Here is an 11,962-nt window from a genome sequence, read left to right as displayed (position 1 = left end):
AAGGCCACCATTTTATAGCCAAGTTGTACATGGTTGAGTGACATCACTGCTTACATATTAACAAAGGCATCCAAGGCCATCTCCCCCCACATGGCTCCCTAGAATATAGCCTCCAGAGCATCTAATGAAACTCGCCTATCTCAAGTGGGGGTTTACCCTTCATTCACCTGGATTCCCTTCATATTACATGGTCCTTTTACATTTTATTGAGTGCTTTAACCTTAGACCATGACATTGATCATAAATTCCAACATATTCCAATACCGCACTCGTCCAAATCTGAAACCGAGCCTTCCTCAACTCAACCACACTCCAATGAATGTTCCAGATACTCCAAGGTAGCCAACAAACTCCAAATTTGATGTAGGAAATCAACCTGTAATCATCCAAGATGAACTGACTCACGCAGTGCGGGATACCCTGTATTGACACGCCTTCCAAGGCTCCAAATCACAATGTAATGGTGCAATCAAGTATAGGCAACTTGCATTGACACCTAATGAACCTCAATGTTGAGTATCAACTCCATCTGACATGTGTAATTATCAATTTTTGAAAACCCCTTTTTCTGTTTTTGAAAAAACCAGAAAAACCAGAAAAACCAGTAATGATTTGGCTCTAATTCCTTCAATATTTCACCAAATTGAGCAACCAGGCATTCATTGGCTTAGCAATAGTGTCCATCAACTCCATGTAAGAGGAATTTGTCCAATTGTAAAACACCAAAGATTAATTGCTCGATTAAAATGCTCTGTTTCTCTGCAACCAGTGGACAGCCTGTTTTAATCAGCTCATTCCCAGCTCAATTAAGCATCATTGACCAAACAAATCACATAGCCCTCTTCTCCAAAGTGTAAAGCATCCAATTGCTAAGGAATTTGTGGAAGATATCAAGCAACCACTGAGAAATCGATCTCCTCGTGTCAGAACGGACAGTTTTCAGCTCTGTTTTCCCCTGTCTGGCTGCGCCGCCTGCATTCAGGGTGTTTGGGAGTGATTGAAGTGACAATTGATGTTGTATTTAGGTGCCCAACACACTTGGGTATGTGTGCAACCCACCAATGCTTTGATTTTCACCAAAAATAGGCTCTAAATGCATCAATTTTTGACTGTCTTCTCTCTGTTTTGTGAGAGCTCAAAAAACCAGTAATTTCACTCAATCAAATGCATGTAAATTGCTCCAAAATCACAGTAGGGCTTGCATAGAAGTTGCCAATACATCTCTCATTGTTAGATACATGTTTGCTTTGCCAGAATCACACATATTTTCACCATACATCAATGTTCCCAAGCTTTAATGGAAAGCTTCAAAAACCAGAATTTTTCTTTGCTTTGATTTGCTCTATTTTGCTTTGCCTTTGCCTGTTTCACCTGCAATCCGCTCAAGGATGTTTAGAAGACCTTACCCGGTAGGCCAAGCTCTCAGATTTGATAGTATTTGGTGTGCTCCAAGCTTCACAGCTCCAATGGCAGCTTCACAGCTTCTTTTCACAGCTTCTTCTTCTCCCTCTTCACTCACTCACTCATAAATCCTAATAAACAGCACAAGGCTCTGATACCATGTTGAAAGAACGGTAGAGGAGGAGGAGACACACACACAGGAGCAAACCCTAATGTCTATTGCAAACCCTAACCATAGAGGGAAACCATGTCCACTCTCACACAAAGCATAATGCACTAATCCATAATCCACACAACACACAATGAGTTGTGTCCACACTCTACTAACCCTAGCTAATGTCCACACTCTATGACCAGCTGGACACGCGGTCATTTATGTCTCACACATGTTCCTACCTAATCTGCCAGCACATAGCATAGCTGGCTCACACTGACATATCGAGCTTGAATCTCAACAAAAGGCGCTTTCAAAGCAGTGAAGAGAGGCCTTCATACTTTGCTGTGCGGCCCAAGTGGAGTTCCATCACACACCTAACTGTTCCAATTGGAACAAAACCCGAGGAAACATTACACGACTATATCACACACATTAAGTACCTTGATTCGTGTTGCGAAGAGAGAGAAAAAATGAGTGACAAGAACTTAATGGATTGTTTCCTCTTGGGGTTGCAAAATCCAAGACTACACGACCACATGTTGGTCAAGGACCCTTTCACCTTTGATCAGGCCTACAAATGGGCGATCTTTCTTGATGACAACATGCAAGAAAGTTATTCCACACAATTGGCTACTAAAGCTCATTTGTAACATTATCTTCCTCTTCTCCTGGGACCCAAGCCTTATTGTGGCACCACCCCAACCTAGCCACTCACACACAACACCATCATGATCTTCTCCGGTACCAATCTTTCCATTCCAACTGTTGCCTCTCCAAGAAAACCCTATTTCTCATGGAAAGATCTCAACCAAGTTCGTTGTTAAACCTACGGAGCTCACGCAATCCGCCATCCTCGAGGCACCCCTAACACCTCATCTCCCTTTGCTAGTGCCTCACATGGACCCTAAACCACTTGTGCACACTATAGGCACCCACAGGGAAACCACCTCTTCTGTGTTTCCTCTGACATGGACCCCATAAAGTGGTTGAATGCCCTCAAAAGAAACCTTTGCCAATGCAACCATAATGTCATGGTTATTATAAGGATTGCCATTTGCAATCAATTTCTCACTCCACAATCAAAGGCATGCCATCCCTCAATGTGTTGAGCATTCAACATGGGAAGATATCTACTATTCCATTGAATGTCATCACATAGTTGTAGGCCAAGCTAAAGAAGGCCACATTCCAAAAGAAACAATGCTCACTCACGTTAGCCATGGAGAAGACTGGGTTAGCATCCGCACTGGCTCAACAAAGAGCACATCCTCCTCCTCCGGGAGCGATGATTGTGCAAAACTGCCACTTCCCCATGCAGCCCATAAAAAACTCACCAAACGGAAAAAACGACTGCCACATATCCCAATGCCATCCTTGAGAAGAAGCAACATCTTTAGGAGGCCCAAGCAGTGGTCAAGCAATACCATGCTCAAATTGAGCCGCACCTGTTTTTATGACTTTTGACCTAGTGCTTGAGTGCGCTCCGTCCCCCATTGAACTTACACTTCCGCACCAAGTAAGGCAAAAGCCCCCACAACCTCTCTAGGCTGAGGAAGATTGTAAGATTCCTCCCTAGCCTCTCAAGATGTCCAGCATCTTCCCCTATAATAAAATCCATCTTCAGAAATATAAAAGATCTTGTTTCTACCTGTTTTAGATTTTGATCTCGTTAGAAAACTCGTTAAGAAAAATTCAAAAAGGTGGAATCGTCTCCGCTTTCCGGGCATGGGAAATTTTCCCAGTTTTGGTTTTCGGAGTGACCACCCACCAGCCTAGTCTCGTGCCTGGACATTCGGGGGCGAGGCCCCGAGTGAGAAACCTTGCCCCGCACATGAGGGGGCTGCTTCCGCCGCTACCGAGAGTCCGGTGTGCGCCGGCGGGGGGTAGAGGGACCTCACCAAAGATCTATTTGCCAACATGATGTTGGCAAATGACAATTTTTCCCCTCATGTGCCTCCTCATCCTCCAATGTCTATTGCACAAACGACCAAGCCCAAATTCCATGTTCACATTGAACAAGTAAGTAAGAATAGTGGCACAAAGTTTGAACAAGTAAGTAAGAATAGTGGCACAAAGTTTGACAATGACTATTGAGGTCCGCACACCAAATTTGCTGAGGTGTTTTATCGTCCTACGGCCACCAAATATTGACCTCCCTTGTCAAATAAGGACCAAATTGAACTTCCATATACTATTGCTGGTCCACCAAGTCCTCGCCCCTCAAGAAGCTCCTACTCATCAACGTGACTTGGCCAGCCTCTCTGTTTTCCTTTCCTCTCAAATCCAAATGCTCATTGGAACCTTGTTAAAAGGTAGTCCAAATTTATGGAATGACCTTCGAGATTGGATGGAGCGTAAACTATAGGCTCCTATGAAAGAGGGCGCTACCTTGGATTTGTCAAATGAATCTGAGCCCCACATCATTCAGACTTACTCCATCACCACAACCCAGAACCCATAGGTGCACCCACAATTTGCATAAATGCGCTGGGCCACTACTTTGAGGGTGATGACACCAACATAGCTTTGCCAATTTCCTATAAACGGACATGTGGTCAAAGGCATCCTAGATGGATGTGATGGAGTAAGCATCCTCACATAAACCTGCAGGAAAAACTAGGGCCAAGCATGCCTTGATCCCACCACATTGGTGGATCAAGTTTGTGAAATCTGCAAAACCCTTGGGTATAATGCATAACCTCAAGGTAAAAATCTGTGAGTGACATGACATTCCACCTCACATTTGTGGTCATGGACTTTCGTACTGCCACCTATGATTCCATCTTGGGTCGACACTTTATGAGACAAACCCGACTGATCCACGATTTGGACATGCATCATGTCTACCTCCACAAAGGGTCTCAAACGCCTAAGGTCAATTTATATACCTAGCATCATCTCCCATGGATAAAGCTTCCTTTGTTAAAGATTCTATAACCAGTGCCAGGAGCAATGATCTCTTGGTTTGTGATGCTTGTCATCAAGCCTTGGATGACATGCGGGTGCCATGCATGGTCGCTTCAATCAATAGTGAGACGACGTCAACCATGGTTGGCTTAAAATCCTTGCTACACTTGATACCCTCCCAGGTCACAAACTCGGCACATAGTTCGTGCTCCAAAATGGCCAAACCCTCCATGAACCCTCAAAGCCATTGCCTCGCTTAACACCCTCAATGTAAGTGTATCTCCTTCCCAACTTGAAACAACCACCCTTAGTTACCTGGATAGATTTCCCCTTTGGCAAAAATATGCAACAAAAATGTGCCTTGCTATCACCCATAGCTAGCCACAATATTTTGCCATGGGAAACATGGGTCTCTCTAGGAAAACCATCTCTTAAAAGTGCCCATGCCAAAGTTCAATTGTCGGGTGGACAATGTATACACAGCCTTAGGTCCTTTACACATATTGTACATACTGTATCTAACCCATTGGCTTGTAAGTTCTATGTGGTTCCCACAGGTGAGATAAAGGGAGAAGTTGTCCTTGGAGGAAGCTAGGTCCAGAATGCTACAAGTACAATCAACCCAACTGACAACACAACTACCCTGAAGCTTCCCTAGGGCAAGGTAACAATGATTCTCTAGGATGGGGTGTGCCTCAAATCTAATCCTCTGCCGCCACCAACAAAGGGTATTCTCACACCCCCCACAATAATTAGTAAGTCTTCCACTGCCCTGAACTCCCACCAAAACTCAACCCCCCACTAAGAATATGGATTGGACTCCTAATTAAATGGTCTCCAACGGTAGCAAGCCCACATATATCCTATGGTCCAAACCAATCTCATATTCTTGGAGGTGTGGAAAGCTCTTCAAAAACCCATACTAACAAAAGAAGACAATTGTATTCAAATTTCATGTGAAATGTGTTTAATGAGAGGTAGGTATTTCATTCCTAAAATTTCTATTTGGAAATAACTAGTTGGAGTGTAGATATTGTGAGATCCCACTGCCCCCTCTGCGCAGATTCCCGGATGGTATCAGCAGAAGTAGCTTCCTCTTGCGCGGGGCAGGGTTTCTCACTCGGGGCCTCGCCCTCGAATGTCCGGGCAACACGAGACTAAGCTAGTGGTCATTCTGAAAACCGAAACCGAAAAAATTTCCCATGCCCAAAAAGCGAGGACGATTGCACCAATTTTATTTTCTTAACGAATTCTTTTAACGAGGTCAAGATACTGGACTACCTTCATCTGATAAAACCAGATAGAAGGGAAACTATTATAGACTTAACTTTGAAGGAATCAACGTTTTTTTTCTAATTGAATCAGGCACAGCCATTGACTTATTCTTTAGAGAAGTCTTCAGGATTCTAATTACTACTCGAATTCTAAGTGTATTCCTATTAATAAATTTTAGTATTAAAACTCTACCCCATCCGGCCCATGGGTTAGCCATCGCCCAACCATTGGAATAGTAGAACTAGACAAGTACTCACCCACCCATAATTTAAAGCCTTTCTTAACTTTTGCTTTAGAATACAGATACTCACACACTCCTCTTTAAACTTTAATTTATAAAACAATCCATTGACAAACAATTACTGGTTACAGATGTCATAACTCAAAATTTCCATTCAATCCTTGTTTCTCACATAAAGTATCACTCTGGACTCTCTGTGGATCTCTGTGGAGACTAGCAGGTCAACAAGAAGATCCAGTAAAATAGATTACAATAATTTTCTCCTCATCATTCATATATACATCTTTCACGACATACACATGGGTATCCTAAGCACCGCGAGCTTGTGCATCGCCTAGTCAGAACCCTCTAGGATCCTCCTTAGGTGTCCTGGCACTTCACTCAGGGGGACCGCTTCGTCGACCCTCGCCCATTGTACCGGAAGCACACCATTTTACACCATACCCAGGCTGGTCAAGACGTGGGCAGGTTTTTGCCGTGTGAGCCATTCTTTGAAAACTTCCCGTGCCGCCAGTTGTTGCAACCAAACTTCCCTTAGAAAAAACACATATACCAAATGCTCCCTCCAGCATTCTGGCGTAAGACAGTCCTTTAAGAAAACAAGGTTTCTATGCAAGTTTTCAGTTTTGATTTTCTTTTGAATACAATGGATATATCTTAATTTTGTATCCCAAGACTTCTAGATCACAGGTCTGGATTCCCAAGTAGAATTCCTGAAATTCTGTAATCTTGATCCTCTAATCAAAAATCAAAGATCTCAACTTAGTTTCAGATTTGGTGGGTGATTTGAGTGTAGATTACTGAATCGTCTATTCTTGAAACTCACGAAGGAGTCATGTCTTGGTCATAGTCTGATTCAGGTTTTTAGACTGGAAAGGTTCTCTCTGAACTATCTTTATCGAAGGGTAATATTTCAATTACTACTTTACTAAATTTCATTCATTGAGTATTTGCTTAACTGAATTCAAAACTAATGAGGGATAAATTAATCATTTAACTAAAATTCTGACTTCGATAGATTTTTTGAATTTTCTTATTATCATCCTAGAGAATATGAAACGGTAAAATTTTCTTTCCCAGAGTATTTACTTAATTCATTTACCCATATTCATGGGATTTAAACAAGGATTAAAGAGAACTCTTGTTTTGATATAAAAATTCTGTATGCATCTATTTATGCATGAAATCCAACTTCCATGGAAATAACATTTTTATATAAAAGAAAAATCCTTTTATGCATCTATATGCATAAAAATCCATATTGGTGAAAGCAACACTTTTACAATAAAAAAATTCTTTTATGCATCATTTTATGCATAAAAATCAATATTGATGAAAGTAACACTTTTATAATTAAAAAATTTCTTTATGCATAAAAATCAATATTGATGAGAGTAACACTTTTATAATAAAAAAAATCTTTTATGCATAAAAATCCATTTTGATGAAAGTAACAATTTTATAATAAAAATATTCTTTTATGCATAAAAATCAATATTGATGAAAGTAACACTTTTATAATAAAAAAATATTCTTTTATGCATCTATTTATGCATAAGAATCCATTTTGATGAAAGTAACACTTTTATAATAAAAATATTCTTTTATGCATCTATTTATGCATAAAATCCATTTTGATGAAAGTAGAACTTTTATAATAAAAAATATTCTTTTATGCATCTATTTATGCATAAAAATTTATTTTGATGAAAGTAACACTTTTATATTAAAATATTCTTTTATGCATCTATTTATGCATAAAAATCCATTTTGATGTGTAAGGTTCCCCCCTTCTAAAATAGGAGAAACACTTAAGATAGTCCACTAAGTCTTAACTTGGAGAAAATTTCCTATTTATCGACACCTTGACCATGTAGAGATTCAAGGATACGATTCATAGGTAAGACCTAGTCCTATCCCGCAGGGGAAGCGTGATCTTCTAAAAGTTAAATCACCCAGAGGGTAATTTATCATAAATTGGGCAACTACTAGACTTGATCTCTAGAGGCAACGCTTTTTTCCTCATCCATGCAAGGCATAGCCGTTGACCTAGTCTTCTCGAATAGAGTTGCCCAAGAACCTAATTATCTAGCGTAGGGCTAATCTGTTGGAAAGCTACCCGACTAATCGAGTCCACCCGTCTGTAGGATGGTGCCATCGGGGCATTCCATCCTCCCACTTTCCACCCTACTCACGCGTCAATTTGTTTTCTAATTACTCCTACCTACCACACTGTTTGATATAAATAAACATGTTCCTTAATTAAAGCCCTTTTCAGAAGGTTTGTTAAGACAGCCTTTTTACACAATACAATCATGCCAAAGACAAGATATATATATAAAAAGTTTATAAATGAATCAATTCCATACAAGCCAAACTGGCTCTCTTATTCTTTTTCTTTATTCTGCCGATGATCTAGAATTCGGCCTTCCGGCCTCTACATGCTGGGCAAAACCCTACGGGACCATACACCTCATCGTCGGCCGTTGGCGAGGACTCAAGCCGGCTTGTCGCCCTCTCAGGCTCCATCGCTCGATCCTCCCGCCCCTCAGAGGGATGTCTGCGCACTAGGGTGGGCTTATTCACTGCACTAGCCTGGGCCCTTAGAACTAGGCAGCATCATAATCTCTCGCCTCAATCGGCAAACCTTATTCTCCCACCAATGGTATGAGGGATACCTTGGGCCAATCTCGGGCTTTGCTAACGATGCCGCCCGACTACACAAGCACGCAACGGAGTTAGCGTTGAAGCCAGGAAAAACTTGCATTCTTCAAAGATAACAATTTCAATGCAACTTATTAAATACAGCATCACACAATTCATAACTTCATACAATTTTATGTCATTATTTTAAAAGGAAAAGATACACATTTATGAGCACTAATATAAAAAAAATGCTTCTTTAAAATATAACCAAGCTAACCTGGCCACCATTTCCTTGAGGAGCTTGTATCGGGAGCATCTTCCCTAATCTCGTTGTTGCCCGCTCCTCTCGGGGCAATATTTTGACATTTGCGAGAAGGGGCCATTCTGGATGGCGTCTTGTAGGGCTCGCTTCGCCGCGGTTGAAACGCTTCAGTCGGGGATCTCAATTCTGAGATCGTTTGCTCACCGTATGAGCAAAAGACTATAGCGCACGAACCCTTTCTTAAGGCAAAAAAGACCCTTATTAAAGTCTTGGGGGGGGATTGTGAGATGTCCTTATTAAGACCAAAAACATGGAGGAGGGCTGTGAAGGCTGCTGTAAGTCCATTCACACGGGGGGAGAAGAGTTAAGGACACTGCCTCCTAGTAGCAAGAGGGGATGGAGAAAAATTGGCTTATCTGAAAAGAGGCAAATGAGGGGGTGTGAGAGGGGTGGCTGCACTAGAGCAAGTACGCTGCACAGGGACAGATGGGGCATACGCTACACAGAAATGCGTGCTGCCTATGGAGCACCCCGAGGGTTTATATAGCTGAGGGGTAAGGGTACGGGCACTGCGCAAAGCAAGGACGAAAGGACGGTGTACCAGCAAAGGCTATGGATCAGTGGCCTGCACGGGTCTAGGGGAAAGGTACGGTGCCAAGGAAAGGAGTGGTACGCATGTACCTTATGTGGTCTGGGGCAGCATGGGTGTCCACGTAGGGGTACGTGTGGACCACACAGTGCGCGGTCGTCCTTTGGTTCTTGGGCGGCCATCGTACGGGCACCCTAGTAAGTGTGTACGGTCTAAATTTTGGGACGGGGTACCCAAATTTGGAGCACCCACCTCGATTTGCGTGCCGAACCGCCCCGAGTGCGAATTTTTTTTTATCCGAGAGGTTCTCTTGGTCGTTGGGGTTCAGACCGTTCCTCAATCGGACGCCCGGTCGTGCATTTATTAAGGTTTAAATGTCGTCGCTTTTTAACTAAAATGATTGAAATTTGCGTATAAGCTTGATCCGGTGTCTGTTTTGGATGCTGTAAAATCCTATATTAGGGTAAAATCGTACGCAAATTCCAAATTTGGGCTCAGAATTTGAAGATTCTAAGTATAAATGACTCAAATAATAAAATCATTGATTTTTATACCATAAAAACTCATAAATTTATCTATTACATGGACATTTCTTTATTAGTGAAGATGGGTATGTTACATCCTTCCCCCCTTAAAGAAATCGAGATGTCCTCATCTCGTCTCATGAATTGGGGATAATCCCTTAAGAGTGTAGCTTCATCTTCCCAAGTTGCATCTTCTTCAGGGTAATCTTTCCACTGTACTAGATGTTCTACAAGAGTTCTATTTCGGAGTTGCCTTTCCCTAGAATCTATGATGCTATTGGGATGTAATTCAAGGACTCCTTGAGTAGGGATTACAACTTGTTCATCATCAAGAATATGATCGAGACTGGGTACATATGGTTTTAATAAACTTACATGAAATACATTGTGGACTTTGATATGGACTGGGAGTTGGAGTTTATAAGCACTTTTACCTAGACACTTGATAACTATATAGGGACCACAACACCTAGGGCTGAGTTTCTTATATTTCCCAAGTGATAGAGAACTTCGTTTGGGTCGCACTTGTAGAAGAACTCTGTCTCCTTCCTTGAAGATCCTTTCAGACCTCTTGGTGTCAGCATAATGCCTTTGTCGATCTTGGGCAGCTTTAATATCTTTTTGGATTGCCTTGGTTTGTTCCTCCATCTCTTCGAGAATTTTCCTGGATGCCTCAACTCTTATAATCGGATCAGAGAAATTTAGAGGAGACAAGCATTCTTGCCCATAGAGTGCTTTGAACGGTGACATTCCTATGCTTTGATGAGATGCATTGCAGGCAAGTTCTACCAGAGGAAGGTATTGAATCCACCTTCTTGGTTCCCGTCCACAATATGCTCTGAGAATGTCTTCAATTACTTAATTGACTCTCTCAGTTTGGCCATCGGTCTCTGGATGATAAGCTATGTTAAAGCAAAGTTGAGCTCCCAGGGCTTGAAATAAGGATTGCCAGAACTTTGAAGTGAAGTCAGAATCCTGATCACTTACTATCCTTTTTGGGAGACCATGAAGTTTGAGGACTTCCTTGATGAATATTCGAGCAATATCAGAAGCTTTGAAGGTCTTGTTTGCTAGTATAAGGTGAGCTACTTTGGTAAGTAAGTCCACTACTACCAGAATGGAGTCATATCCTCCTTGAACAGTGGGGAGACTTGTGACAAAATCCATACTAATGCACTCCCACTTCATTTGGGGAATATCCAAGGGTTGAAGTTTTCCAGGCATCTTGACCCTTTCAGCTTTGATCCTTTGGCATGAGAGACATTGCTTCAAGTACCGAAGCACATCATTTTTCAAGCCTGCCCAATGAAAGCTCCTTCTTATGGCATTTAATGTTTTTGCATAGCCTGGGTGTCCTGCAGCAGTAGGGCTATCATGAGATTCATGGAGGATTAGTTTCTTTAAAGCAGGATCCTTAGGGATACATAGCCTGTGATTGAAGTAGAGGCTTCCTTCATCAGTGGAGCATCCCTTGATTAGATTCTTCTCTTTCTCTGAATTTCCTCCTTCTTCTACTAACTTCATCATCCTCTGATAATCTGGGTCATGAGATGAGACTTCTTCCACCTTGACCAGTATGGGATTATTTGGCATTGAAATTGCACTCAAGAAAGATTTGCGGCTAAGTGCATCTACTACCACATTATCTTTCCCAAGGCAAAATTTGATGTCGAAGTCATATTCTTGTAGAATTTCAATCCATCTCCTTTGCCGCATGTTGAGGTTAGGCTGGGTGAAGATCCACTTTAGAATTTTGTGGTCAGTTTACAAGCTAGAATTTGCCCCTCAAGAGATAATGTCTCCATAATTTGAGGAAATGAACAACTGCTAAGAGCTCCAAATCATGGGTGGCATAATTTGCTTCATATTTCTTCAGCTTCTGGGAAGTATAAGCAACTGGTCTTCCTTCGTGGCCTAAGACACCACCAAGTGCTAGACTACTAGCATCAGTAATCACTTC

This window comes from Cibotium barometz, chromosome 61, assembly GCF_041138505.1.
Source record: "Cibotium barometz isolate CiBa-2024 chromosome 61, ASM4113850v1, whole genome shotgun sequence".
Lineage (NCBI taxonomy): Eukaryota > Viridiplantae > Streptophyta > Polypodiopsida > Cyatheales > Cibotiaceae > Cibotium > Cibotium barometz.
The sequence above is the reverse complement of the archived record's forward strand: the minus strand, read 5'-3'. Positions refer to the sequence as shown.